The sequence below is a fragment of the Pholcus phalangioides genome, unplaced genomic scaffold (genome assembly GCF_987345545.1).
Source record: "Pholcus phalangioides strain wild (caught in Gottingen) unplaced genomic scaffold, Ppha-v1.0 ptg000009l_1, whole genome shotgun sequence".
Taxonomy (NCBI): Eukaryota; Metazoa; Arthropoda; class Arachnida; order Araneae; family Pholcidae; genus Pholcus; species Pholcus phalangioides.
This window is the reverse complement of record NW_028301602.1, coordinates 9160328-9181794: the sequence shown is the minus strand read 5'-3', so window position 1 is coordinate 9181794 and position 21467 is coordinate 9160328. Positions and strand designations below refer to the sequence as shown.

The 21467-nt window shown below is 35.3% G+C and overlaps 1 protein-coding gene and 1 non-coding gene across 4 annotated transcripts in view; one reads left to right on the top strand and one right to left on the bottom strand.

Moving 5' to 3' along the window:
- Positions 1-21467, top strand: part of LOC149081711 (uncharacterized) — a 472262-nt gene that overhangs the window by 242880 nt on the left and 207915 nt on the right. The window lies entirely within an intron of this gene.
- TRNAH-GUG (transfer RNA histidin (anticodon GUG)) lies at positions 6180-6251 on the bottom strand. Its single transcript has one exon. It is a non-coding gene; the product is annotated as a tRNA-His (tRNA).

Sequence of the window (21467 nt, the reverse complement as noted above, 5' to 3'; positions counted from 1 at the left end):
GAAAATACTCGTAGAACCTACAAATGCAAAAAATTTTAATCGTATTCTTTTCGTTATACAAAGAATGTTGAATAAATGTGTGGTAATTATTGAGACATAAAAACCATTTTTTTCTCCATCTATTTTCACTTAAAAATAATTATGATTTTTTGTTAATGAAAGGGGTAAAAACTCAAAGGGTTTTCCCCCTAAAAAAAATTTCCCCATAATTTTAATTGCTTTAATAAATGTCTTTTAATAATGAAGAATCACGGAGTGTAATTAATGCCTTTTATCTTTCACCTATGATTTTTTTCGTATGAGATACGATTTTTTCTTGCTGTTCATTTTTTGTGGCCATTTTTTTTTTGTTCTTTACATTATAATGGCTTTTTTGTGTTTGTTCACGAAATGAACGCGAACGTTTCAATTGAAGTTGGATTTTTATTTCAATTTTTTTTTAATAATTGTTAATGAGAATAATTAGAATTACTTTTTATCAAAATTCTAATTACGTGATGTGAGAGTTGGACTCTTTATTTTATTGTGGAAAGAAAAGTGATAGCCAAATAATTAGTCGATAAATTGGTTATCGATGATGAAAATTGATACTATAATGTTTATAAATTATTGTTATTTTTCTACTGGTCTGGGTCAAAAGACTAATTATCAAAATTTTTTTGATTGGTAACGAGTTTGTAATAGTCATTGTTGTCGATAACACTGTGAGAAGGATTTTTCTTTGCGAGAAATATTTTAAAGAAATGTGATTTGTAAAAATGCATTGCAACGAAAAAATGTGATTGTAAGAGTATACTGATTTAATTTTTTTTAATAAGAATCTTACGCTGAATATAAATTATGACAAAAAATGGAAATAATATAACAATGGCAGAGAGAGAGAGAGAGCGTTTCACACTAGTTTAAAACGAACAACTAATTTTACTTAAAGAATTATATCAATAAGTTTGTTTTTATTCGATAGATAGCAACGGGGGAAGCCATCTGAGTGATGTGAAACTGCACCGCGAGTCGTTGGAACTGTGCCGTGGATCACTCAAGTGGTCTGGAAATGTGCAGCAAATAACTCGAGTGATCAGCAAATATATCGCGGGTCTTATCCAGCCCCCCCCCCCCCCCATCCACATCGAAGAGCGAGATTTATTCTATTATTTTTATTGAATTGAATTAAATCAAAACTAAATTTATAATGAACAAAAATTTTACGAATCAGATCGACGTGCTGGAACCCTGGGCCAGGCACAGGCCAGAACGGGGATGATCATCCCTCCTAAGAGCCGAATTATATGCAAAAAATAGGTCTATATAAAATACGAAACGATCCAACGAACGCATACAATAAAACAACTCTCCCGACACACATTACCCTGAATTCGTACTTACCCTGAGCAAAGAATTTATGAATGTCTTCTCAACATCATGGGTCCTTGGGCAAAGTGATGTTCTGGTGTTCCCATACTTAGTGGAAGTAATAGCTTACATTCGAAAATCATAGTATCAGATCTAATCATACAGGGTCCCTATGGATAGTAGATCTCGGCCATGCCCATATGAGCCCATGGGTTAAGGTGGCCCTGGTTCTATGGACAGCTATGCTTGATTTTGAAAGTAGTCACGCTATTCCCACCATATTAGGTTTGAAAGCTTTTTCCCCCCTCTCCCTTAAAATACTCTCTGTGGCCTCCTTAAGCACTTGTCGTGGATACTCTTTCATCTGAATTTCACACATGTGGCCCCCCATTATAATATCCCAGGACCGCAAGGTGGGGGGGGGGATATGGCCATTGGTTGAGAAGCACCAATCTATAAAAGATATTAGTAAAATTCATAGAAAAAAAAAATTCTTTAAAAATATTTTTAATTTCCCAAAAATTTTCTGATTTTACAAGATTTTTCGAATTTCCCCCCCCCAAAAAAAAAATTAGGCCGATAATAAAATATAGCCTTGGGTTTTATGAAAGTCAATGAAGAAATAATAATAATAAATAATAGATGGCGATTATGATTATATGCATATTCCTTGGTAATAACAATATTATTATTATTCAGATTGTGTTCTCATTGTCAATTTTTTTTGTTTGGTGTAAAAAGAAAACTGTCGACACTTTTTTTTGGTTAATTGATCTGCGTCGTAATTTAGCCTCAAAGCTTTGAAACAATTTATTTTTCAACAATGCCTCATTCTAAGCTCATTTGTTGTTGTTTCTCTTTCCCCCCATCCTTCACGCGCTCGCCATGCATTATTACTCCAATATGTGTATGCGATTATAATTGGCCGTTCAATCGTGTCAAGGTAAAAATGCTCAGATGAAATCGATTGTGTCGAGCAATCACCTTGTCAAGTACGAATTTTCTAACATGTGCATGCTTCTCTTTCTTTTTATACACCACGTGGTCCAACTTAATGTTTTCACCTTGCTCAAGGCCTACCTGCAGGTTTGTTGACGTCGCGTTTCTTCTTCTTTGTAATATTTATCGTAATATATTTTTTATTAGGTTTTCAATTGAATATAATGTATGACAGTCGATTCTTTCCCGTCATGACCATGAAGGCCTAATTTTGGCTACTTGAGCTACTGCTGTTTCGAGAATCGATAGAATTTCTACAGACACCTATGCTCCTGTCGAGACAAGAACCTGAAACTAAATCTTCAGTTGCCAAGGTCTATCTCACTAATATTGTCATGATTGTTTCTGGGGTATCTTAAAATCAAATGTCGGCTAATTTGTCACCTCGCAAACCCCACACACATTCGCGCACAGAAAGCTGAATTTACTCTGTACCGGGATTAGAGGCTATGGATGATAACTCTTAACATTGATGAATTACATAGTTGCTTGATTAGCCGATTCAGTAACTACGATTCTATTGGCAATCAATCGATTTGCAGTTTGTGGAACCGATAGCTGCTATTGAAAGGCAAGATTCGATCCGTAGACTTCAGAAATCCAGAGGCTGCAATTTTTAGTATTTTCTCAGATTTCACCTTCGTCAATTAAGTTGAGACTATTTTTTATGTATATTTTTTCCAGACACCTTGTTGGGCAATTTTCCTGTTGTGGTTTCTAATTTCGTATTTGTATTTGACTGTAACTACGATTCTCTTGATGATTAAGCCAAGTACAATATGATGAAACGATAACTGAACCTTTTAGAGGCCGACATCGGATTTATTAGAAAACAAATATTTTTCGTTCACGAAAGCACTCAATTTTTTTTCCTAAAGATGTGAATTCGAAACTCAATTTACAAAACAAAAATCGCTTTCATTTCAGCATTTATGCTATAAATTAGAATTTTTTTAAATAATCTATTTTTAAAGAATAAAATTTACTTTTTTTTAGTTTAAATAGATAGATAGATAGATAGAACCGCTCACAACCCCGGACTGATGCAAAGCACCTTACTTCCGTTACCTCAAAAGAGGCAGAGTTGTGTTGGAAAAGTTTGTTGTTTCTATGGACACGGGAAAGTCCAGAAAATATACAGGAAAATTTTTTGTCGTGAATTTTTTTGTTGATATCTTTCAACTGAACGATCAGAAGGAAAAAAAAAATTAAAGAAATTGGATTCAAATCTGTGAATTCGGCCAGTAATAGATTAGAGGGTGGGATTTAAACTGAAGACCAAAAATATTGTAGCTACTATTATTTGGTTTTCGCCAGATTCCAACAGAACTTCAAAATTCGGAGTACGGTGATCCTATTACTGCTGACCTTCCCAGGAACCAAATCTTGTAGAAATTCGCTTGAACTATTGAAATGAATTTTTTGGTTGACATCTATAAACTGAAAATATCTGGAGAAATAAAAGGAAAAAAATTAAGAAATTCAATCTAAATCTGAATTCGGCCAGTAAAAGTTTGGGGCGGGGGGCGGGAGAGTGAAATTCAAACCGAAGGAACAATTGCCGAATACTACTTACTACCACTAAGAAAATTGCGTGGATGGATGGTAACTGACAGTAATCCCTGCACTTCCGAAATGCTTACATTGACTTTTTGGGCCGGAGATGTAGACGAGTTTTTATGCACGGTCTCCCGTGCGTGCTAATGCGGCCTTTTTCTCTTCAACCGTCCGTCATAGAGGTGTGATTCTAATTTAAAGAATTTCAAAAACTACCCTATACCAGTATGTATTGTGTTTGTAGTAATGTTTATATGCATAAAAGTACTACTATGTAACACTAGTAAACACTACTTATGTAAAAAAGGGAAACTTATTTTATGTAAATAATATATGTAAGTAATTCAAATGTGAATGCCTAGCACTGTGAAAGGGAGGCTCTGTTTTATTATTCCCGTCGCAGTGGAGGCTCTGTATGTTTTCATCTGTGTGTGTGTGTGTATATTGCATATTTTGTAAAAAGAAAGGGAAGCAAAACTGCTCAGCACTGTGGATTAATGCTGACGCACTAGCACTACCAGGACACCCTGTATAGTGAAAAATTGAGATTTCCAGAGCTCTATGAGTGATACCTCTCTGGAACCTCCCGCTTGTGTAGGGGGACCATTACTTTCACAGTTCGCGTTGAAGCAACGGGAAGTTCTAAAAAGTCAATTTTGAAAATTAAATCTATTTTCATTTTATGAAATTATTGTTCCAAATTGTTTTTTTCCCCCTTGGAACAACTTATTCGTATTTAGTTTTGTTTTCTCTATCAGTGGCATAATTCAAAGACCCTTCCGCATTCGTGGGAAAAATTAAACAAAATGATTTCTTTTAGGGGGGAAAACAGAATTGTGTATGTGCGTGCGCGAAGACGTTTTCGAGACTCGGATTATTGTGAATTTATCCTACATAACTGCATACGTATCATAGCAAACAGCTCGTAAATTCAAAAATATCTATAAACACAAACCTGTATATTTTTCAGCTTCCCCATCATAAACTACGCAAACTTGAATATTTTCCACATTGAAAACTAATATAATCTCTATGTAATATATTTTCCTCGACACACACACAAAAAAAAAGTATTTTGCATAGAAAACCAATAATTTTCATTGCCTATTTTCACAATGATGAATCCAAGGAAAAAATAAAATAAAATAAATATCCCTTTATATACGTTTGGAGGTGTTTGAGTAAAACTCTTCAGGACCATTTTTCATAACAATTACGGCAATAACAATAATAACAATAATGATAGTTCCACCAGAAGCTCTTACAAAATGGTCTCTCTCTCTTCCGACCATTATTTCATCTCTTTCTCCCCTCCATTATTATTTTTTAAATTTCTTTGTTGTTATATATATTTTATTCGGCCATTCTTTTGCTTTTCTTTATATATATATATGAAGAGGAAACCCATCGAAAAACTGCTTTTCGGATGTAACTTCAGACCACACCTGAGCCCGTGGGCATATCTCAAGTGGTGTTGTGACTTTACATCTCCTTCCATCCCTTCTTCTGGTAGCTGGTTAATGCCTGTCACTAAAGAATAATAATAGTACGTATACAAAAAAAAATGCCTATTCGTATAGAGCCTGATTGCCCACGTTCTTATACTACTATTAGACAACACACGTATTATATACATTCTTTTTTCCTTTAAACGTATAGATAGCGACACATTTCGATTTTCATTGTGTCTTCAGAATTTCTTAGAACCGCGCCCTTTGCGTCAGAAATTCATTTTTATTATTTATTATTTTAATATTATTCTGTTAATTTGTGCGTGAAAGAATTTAGTGTCAGGCTCTTTTTAGTTATTATTATTATCATCATCATAGGCAACCGATCTTATCGACAGGTTGAGGGTAAGCGCTTTTTTTTACCGCAGCCATTGCTTAGTCTCTTGTTATTTTTTGAGATTATGTGATAAAGTGTGTGTACAAAGAGGTGTCATATACAGTCAAACCTCGTTAGTACGTCACCCGGTTAACACGTCACTTCGCTTACCGGATCACTTTTTGGAAGTCCCAATTGTCCTCAAGCAGGAATTGGCAAGCTATGGCTTACTCTGTTTAACGAGTCACTCCGCTTACTAAGTCATATCTTTGCTCTCCCAAGAGTGACTCATTAACGAGGTTTGACTGTATTCACTTATTTAGTTGCCAATTTTTTTGGCTATAGAGAGGGTCCAATTTATAATTTTGAATTTCATCCAAATTTCTAACTTTCCGGGTGAACGCCCTAGACCACTAGACTACAGAGGCACCATAAAAAGTGTTTCGTGCCGTGACCAGGATTCGAACCTGGGTTATTGCGGCCACAACGCAATGTCCTAACCACTAGACGATCACGGCAATTCCAATTTCTAATTAGCACCAAATAGATTTATCTTGCTTCAGTAAATTTTGGTGCTTATATGAATCTCTTACTATCGATGCATTAAGAACTAGCGAAAATACCCGGGTTTTCTTCAAGATACTGGAAGCATTGGAAAAAAGTGGCAAACTATTGTAAAGGAATAAACATGTCTGAAATGAACATGTATTGTTTTGGAACCACGGTAAATAAATTAAACATTCCAACAGTCATTGTTGAGGCTCAAGAAGCATTGTTGCCTGACAGTTTTTTCACCCATTTCATTTGCCTGGCTCTGACCAACTTTTAACGTAGACTGTCGTTTAAGTCGGGTTCTGCTTGTTATATACGAAAAATTTTACAAAAATCGGTCTAAAATTGTAGATTTGTATAGAGAACATACGGATGCACAGACAGAAAATCAATATTATATACATAAATTTATGGGTATAAATATTGCAGTCCAAGTCCGATGTGTTAGCCACTTTGCACATTGATCACACTTCGAACTTCCGCGGCACAAAAAAGGTCCGTAAATAAACGGTAAGCTGCTTTAAAAGATTGTCAGAGCTATATAAATCCCCAAAATAATGATCCTATATAATTAAATCATCAAAAAATTATCCACCAATAATGGTTTCCCTGTTCAAAGCATGACTACTAAACTCATGACCCGTGGGTCAAATGTGGCGCCTCGAGTCCTCTGATGTGGCTCGTGAAGCCAAACTGAACGGAAGTAATGAATAAAAAAATTCAATGAAAAATATAAATATTCAAACTGGTCAATCCCAGATCTGTATTTTCTGCGAAAAAATGGTAATCCTACTCTGGACCATGTTAACGAGTCCAGCAGCTCCACGCTTGAACACATTTTTTAGAGCTCTTTTTAACTTCTTATTTCTATAAATATTGTATTTTTCGCCATTAAAAATCATTGAATGAAACTGCCAATGACAGAATTAAATGCAAGTTTTGGAATAGAATTTTTTTTTTAAATTCAGGGAGGAAAAAAAACTACAATGATTAGGAAACCCTTGTTTGACTCAGGCCCTAGTGCCTAGAACCCAATGCCCACCAGACGTCACTAGTCATTATTATTTCGAACTTTCATTAGGGTATTTAATTGCAAGTTTTGGTCCATTAGCTTGAAATGAAGCCATCGGACATTTTAAAAAAACATTCGTGGCTCTTACCGATTATAATTTCAGTGTCCCGCGGTCACGCATAGTTTAAGCACCCCCGTTAGCTTACCATTAAGAATCACAGCCCCATTACTATATTCAATATAATTTTTTTCTCTTATTCTCTCTCTCAACCCTACATTAAATATTTAATATTTTAAATTTGAAAATTTTAAAACCGAAATCGATCATTCACAATCGTTACAGACATTTATCTAAATTTTTCCACCTCACATATTAGTTTTTAATAATAAAACTAAGTATGCGAGGATTGGATAGTTTATAAAATTACTAATTGGATCAATTAGTTTTTAATAATAAAAATTAATTGATCCAATAAGTAATTTTGAAATTCTTGTAATTAATCTATGCTTTTTATCATTGTTTCGTAACTATCTAATATTTGAATTTTTAACACGGATTTAAATGAATCTTTGAATGTAACAAACGAAGTTTTCGATCCTGTACAATTGGACATTCTCTTATTAGATAAGATACTGCGAACCAAATTTTCAGTCCCTTTAAGTTCGTTATAACGGTGTTTTTGATTATTCATTCATAAGAATTGAATTTTTAGTTTCTAGTTAAGTTTTCTTTATTTAAGTACAATTGCTAAAGGCATTTTTGGCACAAACATTGGGAAAAAGGCAATAAAAATTCATTTTTGAAGCTGTGAACCATTTTAGGCAGCTTACATTAATATTTTTTGTTTTTATTAATATTCTTAAGTATTACAATTTTCTCTTAATTTTTTTCAATTTTCTTAATTTTAGAAATTTTTCAATTTTTTTTTCCTCTACCTAAATCCGTTTTATTTAATTAACTTTATTAGAATTTTTCAAATACAAATACAAGGCCACAACAGGCAAAATGCCCAACGAGGTGGCTGAGAAAAAGATGCCCATAACAAATATGGATGTAAATTTGTTATAATTTACATTTTTAAATTCATTTTCTTAAAAACTTTTTGAAATTATGAAATAGTTCCACGTTTAAGAGAGCAAAAGTATTTCTTAAGACAAATAATGTTATCTTTCCTTGTCTCTCGATTACCCCCCGACATACTATGCATGTATAAGGCATAGGATAGGCAAGTTATTTCGAAATAGCTCTAGGCTTAAAACTGAACGTGCCGATATTTTCAAGCCCAAGAAAGGAAAAAAAAAAGCCGATCAGTTGCTTGAAATATTGATCCGATTCTCGTGTAGCGATTAAGCTTAACAAGAAACTATAGACAATTTGGTAATGTTTTATAAGAAGAAGAACAGACAATATAGTGGAAAAGAAAAGAAAATTGAGAAGAAACCCGATCAATAAACTATGATAAAGAAGTTCCTTTTCTTGCTTCTTAATTTACGAAAGTTGCTCAGAAGATAAAAGGAACCAAACGTTGCGTTCGTTTAACGAAATTGGTTCTAGATTTTGAATCCCCCCCCCCTCACGTGTAATAACAAAATATTGAAGGGTCAATAAACTACTGTGATCCACATAAGTGTTGTCAAAACTGAATTTATATTAAAAATCGCACGAATAATTTTTTTTTTCAATTTCAATTTATTAATTTCATTTCTTAAAAACGTTCAAAAGGAGAAAAAATAATAATCCAAGGGGGGTCAAAAGACTCATACTGGTTGACACATTGCAAATTTATAATGAATAGAACGAACAAAATGCATATTAATGAACAAAAAATAACAAAACATATTAAAAAAGATAATTTTTGCGGGAAAATAATAAAAGAAATGATTGTACAAATAGCAACGCCACAACAGTCAAAATGCTCAAGAAGGTGGCTGAGAAAAAGATGCCCATAAGAAATATGTATGTCATGTATTTCAAAAATACAGCAACCCAATTAAAGATGCAATTACAAAAATTAGAAACAATATACATGATAAAAGACTATACATTGACCATAAAGAATACTTATGGTTGTCTAAGGCCAGTATTACACTGTAAAAGTTTGATAAAATCCCTTTTATAAAACTTGAAAAATCTAACCAATAAGGTTATTACATTTTAAAAAATGCAACCGGCGACCTTATTAGCTGTATTTTTCAAATTTTATAAAAGGACTTTTGCCAAACTTTTACAGTGTGATACCGGCCTTATTCTAAGTATGGATAGCTTCTCGATTTACCCCAACATGTTTATCGTATTTGTTTTTGAACATGTCAAATGAAAAGTAGTTAAGGTAATTAGTTAAGAAGTTAAAGTAGTTAGTTCGTATCAAATAAAATTAGTTAAGAAGTTAAAATAGTTAGTTCGTATCAAATAAAATTAGTTAAGTAGTTAATAAAAAGTAGTAAGGTATTAAGGTTAAAAAATATATATATATGAAGAAAAAAATTAAATGTCTATATACAATATTTATGAATGAAATGAGGCGGATGCATCCATGATCGTATGGGTGTATAGAATAATCAATATCTATTGGGGATTGTGAGAACTTGACTGTGATTTGTGAGAACTATTTGTGGGCTTTACGTATTTTGCTCCTTATAATCAGCGCATCCACCTACCGCACATTTTCAGGATAAAATTAAATTTTTATGTAATTACTGTTTTCTTGAACTCCATAAACAAACATGTGGCAAGAATTAAAAAAAAATAAAAATTCCTGCTAATTGCTCATAATGAATGTTGAATAGTTTGAAATGCAATTTATAGTTATTTGATATCGATAATAGTCGATAATATTCATACATAGTTAATGTCTTAAAAATTTCCTTTCTTTCGTACCGAAAAATGTCCAGGCTCTATCACCGATAAGCAGTTTAAAAAACTTTAATGAATTCAATCAATCAAATTTTAATCGAATAATTTTAAATTATATTCACTCATAGCAAACGTAGTGTTGGTAACAACTATATAATATCAATTGATGCTATAAAAATGTATCCTATTTATTTCACTCATCTGTTCTTCACATAATGGATATAAACAAATATAGAAATAGATTAAGAAGTAAAGGCAAAGTGTCCGCTTGAAGCTATTTGATATCGTCCCCCTCCAAAAAAATGTATCTCATATCCAAAAAATTCGACTTGAAGAGAAATTTTTAGTTGAGGAAAAATTTTGACACTAAAATAATATTGAAGGTTCTGTGTGGAGCGAGAGAGTACTTCGACTTCACCATCTGATTACTGACGGTATGTAGGCCTACTTAGGGCGGCCTGAGAAAACGGGAAAGATCCTAGATGAAAAACGGGGACAAAACACTGAACCCAGTAATAAGAACCGGGGCATTTTAGAAACCCTTTCTTGTGGGACACTATAGTATGAAATTGCAAACTTTCAATGTATTAAGCAAATATCATCACACTGCTTCTACACAACGGCGCCAAAGTGAGTGAAACGTCAGTCTACGAAGGCCATGAATGTCGGACATCCTGTATATATGAGATTGAAAGGCGTACGCTGTGAAGAGAGAAGTTTTTTATTTCATCCAATATTTTTAATTTGTTGCACAAACAGAAATCCTTTCTTTTCGCGATCATTTTGTCTAATTTCAATATATTTCATGAAGCTATGACCATTTGTACAGATTGTTTTCTTGAAGTTTTTACTTTTATTGCAAATATTAGTGCCCTCTATTGGCTCTGCAGAGGACAAAAATAAAATAAAGTAATTAAATGTACGTACTGAAAACAACTAAACAACAGAGACACTTCAAATCCGCTAAGTCTAAATTTTTTATAAGTCTTAACTGGCAATATATGTGTCATAATTTTCAAATGTTTTGTTTAATAAAAATATTATATACAGAGTATTTAATACACATTTGCAGTTGTCGTGCGAATCATAATATCCGATTAAGCTGGGAGAAGTTGATATTCCATTAAGCGGGGAATACAAATGCAACGCCACAACAAGCAAAATGTGCAACGAAGTGGCTGAGAAAAAGATGCCCATAATCAAATATGGATGTCATATATTTCAAAAATACAGCAACCCAATTAAAAACACAATTAAAAAAATTATAAACAATATATACACATGATAAAATATTATAGAATGCCCATAAAGAATATTTATGGTTGTCTTATTCTAATATTATAAGCATTGTCTTTATGGTAGAAATTTCGGTTGCAGAGGATTTTATCCATCACCCAATTAAGCGAGACGGACTTATTCGAAAATGATTTTATTTCATGCAATCTTTGATTGCGCAAAAAAAAACCGGGACAAATAGGCGTCCCGAAAGCCTTTTTCGACACAGTGAATTTAATAGCAAAAAAACCGGGACATTTGGCCACCCTAGGCCTATTTATAGCACCACTTTCTTTTTAACTACCGTAAAAAGTGCACCAAAAAATTTACCTTACTTTTATTGTAAGCGTATAGTGCTGAGACGGTACTTTAAAGCACTAGGTTAATTAATTCATTGAGTACTAAATAATTTTTGAAAAAAAAAATTGTTTTAGACATTAATTAGAACTTAAATGATTTACCAAAAAAATGTACCAGATAATTATTTCATTTTTTCATAACGTGGTAGATGAAGAAAGAGTTAAACACATGTTAGAGTTATCCGAATTCGACATAGTTTGAGAAATTGATGGCAGCATTAATATTCACACGAAGCACTAGATACGCACTCAGACTGTTAGGTGCACATGCGCACACTTCCGGCACAACCAACTCGGTAGTAAATTGCCCTTGTCGATAGACCGGCATTGTGCTTTAGATTTGAAATGAAGAAAGAAAGAGGTACTGATATTGGTACGGGTTAGAAGATTGGTTGAACACTACCACAGATCTAGTCTGCGCCCCTCGTACGGTGCTCAGTTGGAAATAGACTATTTCCTGAAGTAGGTAAGACGAGTAGTAATATAAGATATCAATAGTGCTAGAAAATTTTTTGGAGACCGTACCTACATGGATAGAATGGGCCACGAGTTAATAGTACACCGATCGATCAACTGCTTCGACAAGGGGACACCGGTATTGTTTAGTAAGGGTGTGAACATAATGCCTCCGTATTTCAGAATCTGGAAATCCGCGTCGTCTTTGATTGGTTAAAAACCCGAGTTTCAAGTTTAAAAAATTTGAAACTCGGGTTTTTTAAACTTGAAACCCTAAGGAACATTTCCAGGTTATGATGTCGCAGGGAGATTTTCTCAATAGGGTTGTTAATAAATGGAATAGGAGTCGTGGAGTCGGGAATTGTAATACAATTGATACTTTTAAAAAGGAGTACGATAGACACATTGCGGTAAATTGAGAATCTATCCATACTTAGATAAGACAATAATTTTTTTATGGCAGTGTATATTATACATTAATAATTATTCTTTTTTTTTCCGTGATATATGCTCTTATATTGGATTGCTGTATGCAATTTGCCTGTTGTTGCCTTTGCATTTAAAATATTCCAGGAAGTCTCGAGCCTAATGTTTCAATAGAATTTATTGTCAACCAGTTGGGAAATATTGGTTAGAAGTACACGGGCCCATGGATCCGGTAAAAGTTGCCTATGCTAATAATAGCACCATACCTGTATAATATACCACATAACATATACTGTCGATGAAACGCTGTCTACGGGCATCTTCTCCCGATGTAATTAAAACCAATCAGGCGATTAGGATTAATTGCTTACGATGACGTAACTCGGTTTCTCGTCTCCGCTCCAATTTTTGATTTTCTTACGAGTCATAATTGCATTTCCTTAATAATAATCCTTTATTTAGGAAAGTTTTTCTTCCCGGAATCTTTTTGTTTCCTTTGAGCTTACCTTTTACGTCACTTTAGACCTTCCGAGCGATAATAACTTTTCTTATCCTCCATTAGATTCTAATTATTTCTTAACATCGTAATCGGTTTTAACGGATAATTCGATTATCTGTCAATAATCGAGAATCGAATCCTATTTTTTTGTTTTTGAAGAAGAAACACAAAACATTGCTGTGGATGGATGCATAGATGTATAGACACACATAAATAAACATCATGTACTCCTATAACATGATATGAGCCATCACGTGAAAGACGTAGAAATGACGTTACTTCATCCTAGTTATTTTATCCTTCTATCGTTAAGGCTAACCCTCGCGGAAAACAATATAAAATTATCATACCATACTTTTCCGAACGTCATTAAGATAGATTAATATCGTTATTCTTTACGCCGCTGGGATCGACTTCGCCGGCGTATTCGGTATCATCATCAGCATCACAATCATGTCAGAGTTCAATGGTATCTATTTTCGAGACCATCTCGTGAATTTTTGGCGTTGGAAAACAGATCGCTTACGTATGTATTCATTTTCATTGGGGTATATGTGTGTGCGTACACGATATTTAACGTATTCATTCACTCGCGTGTATAGGGCGAAGTTTTTATTAAATTTCCGCTGTTTCAAACCTAAGTCGTCTTATATGCGCGAGTAAATGCCTAAACAAAAGGTGTCACTAAAAGACAAAAAAAAACAATGAAAAATTACGACTAATTCAAGAAATAACTGCATAACTAATGATAATTTTGAGTAATTGAAAATCAGATGATTCGGGATGTATTACAAATTCAAAATTGATGAAAAATTAAAGGCAGAATTCGGAAGTAAAATAATAGAAAATCAATAAAAAATCAAAACCTGAAAAATGAATCGAAAACTAATAAGAGAAATAGTTCCAAAAATAATGAAAATTCAGAATTTATGAAAGACAAGTTTTCAGATTTTGTGAAAGGTTTCAATACTTTTGCCTCCCGTTTGATTCAGGATCCTGGGCAAGATACACGAAATTTCAACAGTGGCGTCAGAGTCGGAGGAGGAGGGCAGTGAGTGATCAAGCGCCCACAGTATTTAGTAACATTATTCTGAGAGTCCTCAGACTTTATTCAGAAATCTATACAGTAATACCCCGACTTACGTCGCCCTGCATTTACATCGTATCGCTCTATCTGCGTTTAAGTCGTTGATTTCCTTATGGCCTTAAGATTTCCTATTTTGATCTCTAAAATCATACCTCGCCCTATATATGCGAGTAAATAGAGTAATTTCATTGTACATGTAATGACCAGAGTCTTCCAAATCTATTTATTCTCTCTCTCTCTCTCTCTCTTCTTTCTCACAAAAAATATTTCTCCCCCATCATCTAAGCCAGTGCTTCTCGAGATTTTTGAATCGAAGGACCAGCAAAATATTTGCAACAATTTGACTGACCACTAAGCGTGCTTGCGTGTTTGCGCTTGTTTTTGGACCTATGGGAAAAAATCCGTAGCATACAATTTTAAAACTTTTATCAATTATAATTCAATTTTCATGTATGCTACCGGACCGCCTATTCCATTTTCATAAACCACATCTCTGGTCCGCGGATCGTAGGTAGAGAAACACTGATCTAAGCCATTTCAGAGGATCCTATGTAATATCTGTATCTTCTACGACTACCCTGATCCATTTTATCAGCCCTAATTTGGAAAACACTGGATCAAATCAGCATTTCTCAAAATATGATCCGTGGAGATAGGCTGATTGGTTTGCAGAAAGACGAAAATTTATCACATTGTTTTCAGATATTTTACTGGTCCTTGGGTTCAGAAAGGTTGAGAAACTCTGGCATAGGCCACGTGTACTCTGGTACACACGCACGAACTCCTGTCAGCGTTCCAGTCCTGCTCGTTCGAGAATTTCATCCCACCCACAAACATTCAGCTCTTATACAGCCCTCCAAAGTGTAAAATATCGACCTGAAGCCGAAAAGTTTGAAGGGGAAAAAAAGTGAAAGCTGCTAGTAGAAAAGTTTGTACACCTTTGACGTAGCCAACAGCTGGACTTGCGCCACATAGTATATATATATTTTTTAATTATAAGTTTTTGTGGCCCTTGACAAGATGAAAATCTATATGAAATCGTATGTCAATGTTACGAATTATCATTATAGCTATTTGTTTCCGTACGAGGGTGTGTGACTGGTGTCGGAATGAATCTACGACAATTCAATGTCGAGAATTCAGCGCGGACAGTTCAGTACTGTCACATGTCGTTTTTTGCTAAAAATAATCATAATAAATCAAAAAAATGTTTAATAACGTCATTTATAAAATAGGAATGTGCGCCCTATCTGCTATGAAATAAGAGTTTCTACAATGCAAACAAAGATGCTGCTTTTTCTATTTCTCAGTGTTTATGCAGACAAGTGGTTTACACGTTAGAGTCGACAAACAGTGATTTTGCATTGAGTATTACAAAATTAGCTGCATTCGTACCAGCCAGAGACGTACTTGAAAAGTTTGAATAGTTGCTAGATAGCGAGTACTAAAGAGGACTACAATTAGGGCCGTCATTTAGCGGCCCGGTACGAAAACAGTTTTACGGCCCTCTTCAGTACAGTAAAATTCTTTCTTAACGGTCACCCCTCCTTTACGGCTAAATAATAATTTCCCTTATATATAATAAAAGTATGCATTTATAACCTCTGATTAATTTCCACCCCCCCCCCCCCGTTTTACGGACGAGTTTTTTCGTCCCACCGTTGTGTGCAAAACAAGGGTTTTACTGAGTTTAAAAACTATAAATGTTCTTGACAATCAATGTAATGAACCATCTAAAAATTTTGTCTAGGGTCCTGTCAAAAACCAAGGCCCCCATTCAAGGAGGGGAAGCGTGGATTCACTATTATATGTGTGTCTGATAATAAATCTACATATTTTTCTTCAATAGATCAATAGAATTTCGAATAGAATAGAACTTAGAATATAAGTTCTCGTTTTTTAAAGCAGTTATCGTAAAATACTATATGTAATTAATGCAATAAAGCCTAATTTTACGGCCCCCAATATTTTGCTGCCCAGCGCGATCGCACCCTTCGCACCTTTCCAAGTCCGGCCGTGAGTATAATGTAAAGAGGCATTGAAAGACCGGACATCGCGCTTCCCATCATCGAAGCGTTCCCGAAGGATACTACAGAGTAGTATCTACTATAAGGATAATGAAGAAGATTTACATGGTAATGTAAATTATTTCGAAGACACCTGGATTGGCATCAAGAAATCGTAGGAGAGATTAAAAATTTTGCTATATGACTATGGAATCAGTTCGACGCCACTATTGACGCGTTTGCAAAAACCAATAATAATATTGAAGGCTGGCATAATTCGTTTACCAGCACTATTGAGGTCCATCATCCCAATATTTGGAAATTCATAACGGCTCTGCAGAAAGCGAAGAAGCTTTTCCAAATCATTTCAAAGCATTTTAAAAGTACGAACTCTAGTTCCAATTCTGGAAAAAGTCGGAAGGGAATTGTTACTATTTACACAAAACGCGATCACTGAGCTGGATTGTTGTGACACTATCGAAATCACTAGTCGTACTGCCTGTTCAGTGTGTAGGAAGTAGTTAGTTATGCATACTATATAAACATTATTCATCAGGCACCTATTTGAAACGAACAGCCGAGCATGTCACCGTGCACTATAATTGTGTTGTAATTAGCTCTCCAACCTCCGATTCGACATGCTTGGACATTCGTCCGGGCTGAACATTGAAGGATTTGAGAATTCATGTGTAGTTAAGAATACAATGTAGTTTTGGATTATGCTCCCGGTCTAATTAATTATCATGTAACTTACCTATATGAATTCACCGAGATGGGACAAAATTTGTTTCAGTCGCTACGGACATTTGAACTCTACGGTCATCAGAAATTATAATTTCGTATACATCAGGGATGTGTGAAATTTTGGTGTGTGTTTTATGGGTCACATTTTAGGAGAAGTGACGTTTTTCTTTTTTTCACCGCTCTGAAAATTCAATCGATGGCTGTTAAAAACACTTTAGAACCAAACTTACCATAAAAAAAGTAAAACAAAAAAAATAGCCAAGATTTTTCCAAAATCTAGCTAAAAAGGTGACAGGTACTGTATATTTATTTGTTAATTATTTCTCGTAAACAGCTTTAATCGTTGTTCTGTGCAATAGAAATTGTTCACGGCACCACAAAGCCCGTTTCGCACAGACACCGGTGTGATCGGAGGTTTTTAGATCTGCGACGCATCTTGTTAGAACACTCCCGATGCAGTGTTTGGACTTCCAGAGAAGTTTCCCCGTAGCACCATACATGAAATGCATGTCCACCTTTTCCTAATTCGTGAAAACAGCCATTCTTTCTGCAACGCACGATAGAAATAGAGGTCCATAAAAATAGGCACACAAATCAAAATCTCCAGCTCTGCCCTGGCAAAGTTTTTTGACGCACACTTTTAGAAATTTTATCTGAGTTCTGAATCACCCTGCGTTTTTCCCCCCACTAATTTGAAATTTTTTTGCAAACGTTCGAGTGTCACAGGTCGGTCAACCCTAGTCTACATCACGGCGTCAAATGTAACATCATACTAACAAAATGAAATAGGAAACAATATAAAAACAGCATCTCCCTCTTCTTCACGGTGGCATCCGACCATGTTGTCCCTTTACCTCACACTCAACATCTCGCACAGTCAGACGCTTGAAGTAAAACTTCATTAGAAAGCAATGAGTCAGCTCAAAGGCATTCATTACAATTCAACATCTCCATCCCCCTTTTATTTATTCTAACCATCGAATATTCTCTAAAGAATCGAATCTTTAATTAACTCCACGTATATTTCAATCCGAAACCAAACGTGTAAACATTCCCCGGGACATACATTACAATAAAAGATAAAAACAACAACAACAACAAAACTCTGCATTTTTCCGGTCCATCACCCACCAATGACAACAACAACAATTCCTTTAAGTAGTTTGACCATTCTTACAACAAAATAACAATAACACCAGTATCACTTTCACGGAAATTCTTCTAGCATGGCACGTCGATCGGTGTCCATCCATTTGAGTCGACATCTTAAACCAGAATGGTATGTGCGTATTTCTTTGGTGCGACATTAAATACGATCAGGCAATACATTTTCTTTTCTTTCCGTCTACTTCTTGTTGTTCTTTTTGCTTTGTGTTGTTGTTGTTTTTCTTGAGCAAGTTTTAATCGATGCTTGATTGTCATTCGCGGCTCATAAAGGGGAAATAACCATTAGTCTGAAAAGGGCCTTGAACTTTGTCTCGTCCAGTCCAGTACAATAAAGACAAACTTCTTATAGATTTTTTTTTTCTTTTCTTATATATACTCTTCTTTCTTATTAAAGTCATTTTTTTTTTATATATTGTTTTTCTCTTTTCTTCAACGTCTAATGTCACTGCAAGATTGATGTACATTGGCTACGAGTCGATAGGGAATGAATGGTGTGCAAGAAAAATTCACAATTCTTTTTTCTTACCCTGGATCTATCTATTTTTTATATATGAGCTAACAGCGGCAGCATGCATTGCAAATTGTACCTGAGACAAATGGTACAAGTTAGAATAAAAGAGAAGAAGAATAAGAATATATTGCAGTAGCAAACTACATACGAGAGAGAGAGAGAGAGAAGAAAGAAGATTGTTAAGACTTACGACATATGTATGTAAATGACTTTAGTGTGTTTCTTAGAAACAACGACGGAGGAGGGTTGAGGCACCGAATAAAAAGGCGCTATTTTTTTTTTTTTTTTTTTTTGGTTTGGTGCTCCGGGCTGTCAGAAGTTCCCCGAGGAATGTTGCACACCCAGAGGCTTTACTGTATTGTGTAGTGTTGTTGGTAATGTCATAGCGCCAATTAAACTACAATTGCCAGGGAGGTAGAGAGAGAGAGAGAATAAAGAGAGTGATAGACAGTGTTTAGAGTGTGCGTATAATAAAGAAAAATTCGGGCCCAATGGCACCGACAATTTGCCCTATGGTGGATATATATTTTTACGGCTTTTAATTCCAAGGAAATAGTGGCACGGGGAAGTAAAGTAAGTAAATGGAAGTGGTTGAATATATCATGAGAGGTGGTGGTTGAAAGCTTGAGCAAAGTCAGATCAAAATCGTGTAAGAGTCAAGATGGATTGGACAAGTTTTTTTCTTCATTTTGCTGTAATGGCTCATTTTGGTATTCGGAAGCAGCAGTCTGTTCTTAAGGAGATGGTGGTAATATCGTATTTGTATGTTTACCGGCCCTTTCGGCGATACCCCCTTGCATGTGTTATACCTGTAACAGTGAATAAAATTGGCTCTCTGTCTCTCTCTGGTTTTTTTTCGTTTCTTGACAGATGACCGATCGGTGGTTTCGACAAACTCAAATTAGCATAGTCTGGTTGGTAATTGTCTTGACGGTCGACATTTGCAGACGTTAGATGTCTTAAGGAAATGTTAGGATGAAGAAGAAGAAAGACATTGCCGGAATGGGTATCGGTGTGCTTGATACATTATTAACGCACTTGGAGAAACGGGACGATCGGCTACTGTTGAGAGTACGATATTGTCATCCTTCGGGGGTTTGTCACCTGCTGTCGATACCTTCTGTTGTCAGCAGCTGTTGTTTAAGATTGTTTGATTGGATACTGGTATCATTTCTGACACAAAAGTGTTTTTCTGATGGACGTCGCCATTGTACGTTTTCCTCGCATCGAATTTTCTTATACAGGGTGGGCAAAAAGTCCGTAGAAACTTTAAAAATGAATAAAAAGTGGAAAAATAACCGAAATAAAAAACGGTTTGCAGGGTTAGCATCGCTAGGTAACGAGAATTTTTTTTAAGACAGGAAAACAAAATGACTCAAAAACGGCCGATAGGTGGCGCTGACGTACACAAGTCAAAGAAAAGATACGCAAATAACGAACAGAATGCCTTCAAATCGTTTATTACATTGCAGGCGAGTCACAAATATAGCAACTGCAGAGTGCAGAAGGTCCGGCTGTATAAATGACACCTCTCGGCGGATCGCATCTTTCAGTTCCGACAGATTGGATTTGATCTTTTCTTTGACTTGTGTACGTCAGCTCCACCTATTGGCTGTTTTTGAGTTCTTCCCCCCCCCCCCCGTCAAAAAAATTTCCGTGACCTAGCGATGCTAACCCTGCAAACCGTTTTTTATTTCTGTTATTTTCTGATTTTTATGAATTTTTAGTTTCTACAGACTTTTTGCCCACCCCGTACTTTAAAAAAGATTAATTTTTCGAGTTGTGAGTACCATCTATACCCGGGAACGTCTAATGACATGGGTCCACCGATAATATCTCGGATGATCCGGGTACGTAAGGAGCTTCCATGATAATCAGATCTGGAACTTTGATTTTCGATACTAAGTATGAGTGAATATTGTAGGTGATACTTTCAACTGGGTGGTGGGCCTCAGAATATTACTTTCAGGGGCCCATGATGCTGAGTGATAGACAGCGTTTACAGTGTATGTAATAAAGAAAAATTCTGGCCCGATGGCAACGATAGTTTGCCCTACGGTGGATATATATATGTTTTTACGGCTTTCAATTCCAAGAAAACACTGTCACGGGGAAGTATAAAGTAAGTAAATGGAAGTGTTTGAAAGCTTGAGCAAAGTCAGATCAAAATCGTGTAATGGTTTTATAGCAAATTTATGGTGTAAATTGTTAAAAAAAAAAAATTTTTTTCGTCGATTCCCGAGCTTCCGGGCTAAAGCACTGCCATTCCTTGTGGGAGCCATGGTGACAATCTTCGTTGCACTGATCTCGGATAGAAATGAGTGAGAAAAATGTTCTCAATTCCTTTGAGAACGATTTGAAAGCTTCATGGGCGGTGCTCATTGAGAAACGTTTTATTTAAGTTTTAATGGACTAGGTCTTGCAAGGCTTCGATGCCTGTAAATAGCATTGAAATGAGCAGCCAGAGCAAAAAAATTCTGTATTAAATAACCTACTCTCCATCCAACCGATTTACCATGGCCTTCCTATCCACCGCAATTAGGCCAAAGGGAAAATATTTATAGTCTCCAGCAATTTCACGCCGTTGTTTATCCATCCGATCTCACACAACCAACCTACTAATTAATGTACTAATTAACCAAAACAAACACAAACAAATTATTCAGCCCATGCCCACTTGACATCAACAACAAAAAAAGCCTACCGTGACAAAAGCCTAAGACAATTTTTACCGCCCACGAAGGCGTAGACAGCGAACAATAACATCAGGTTTTATACCTCCCTAC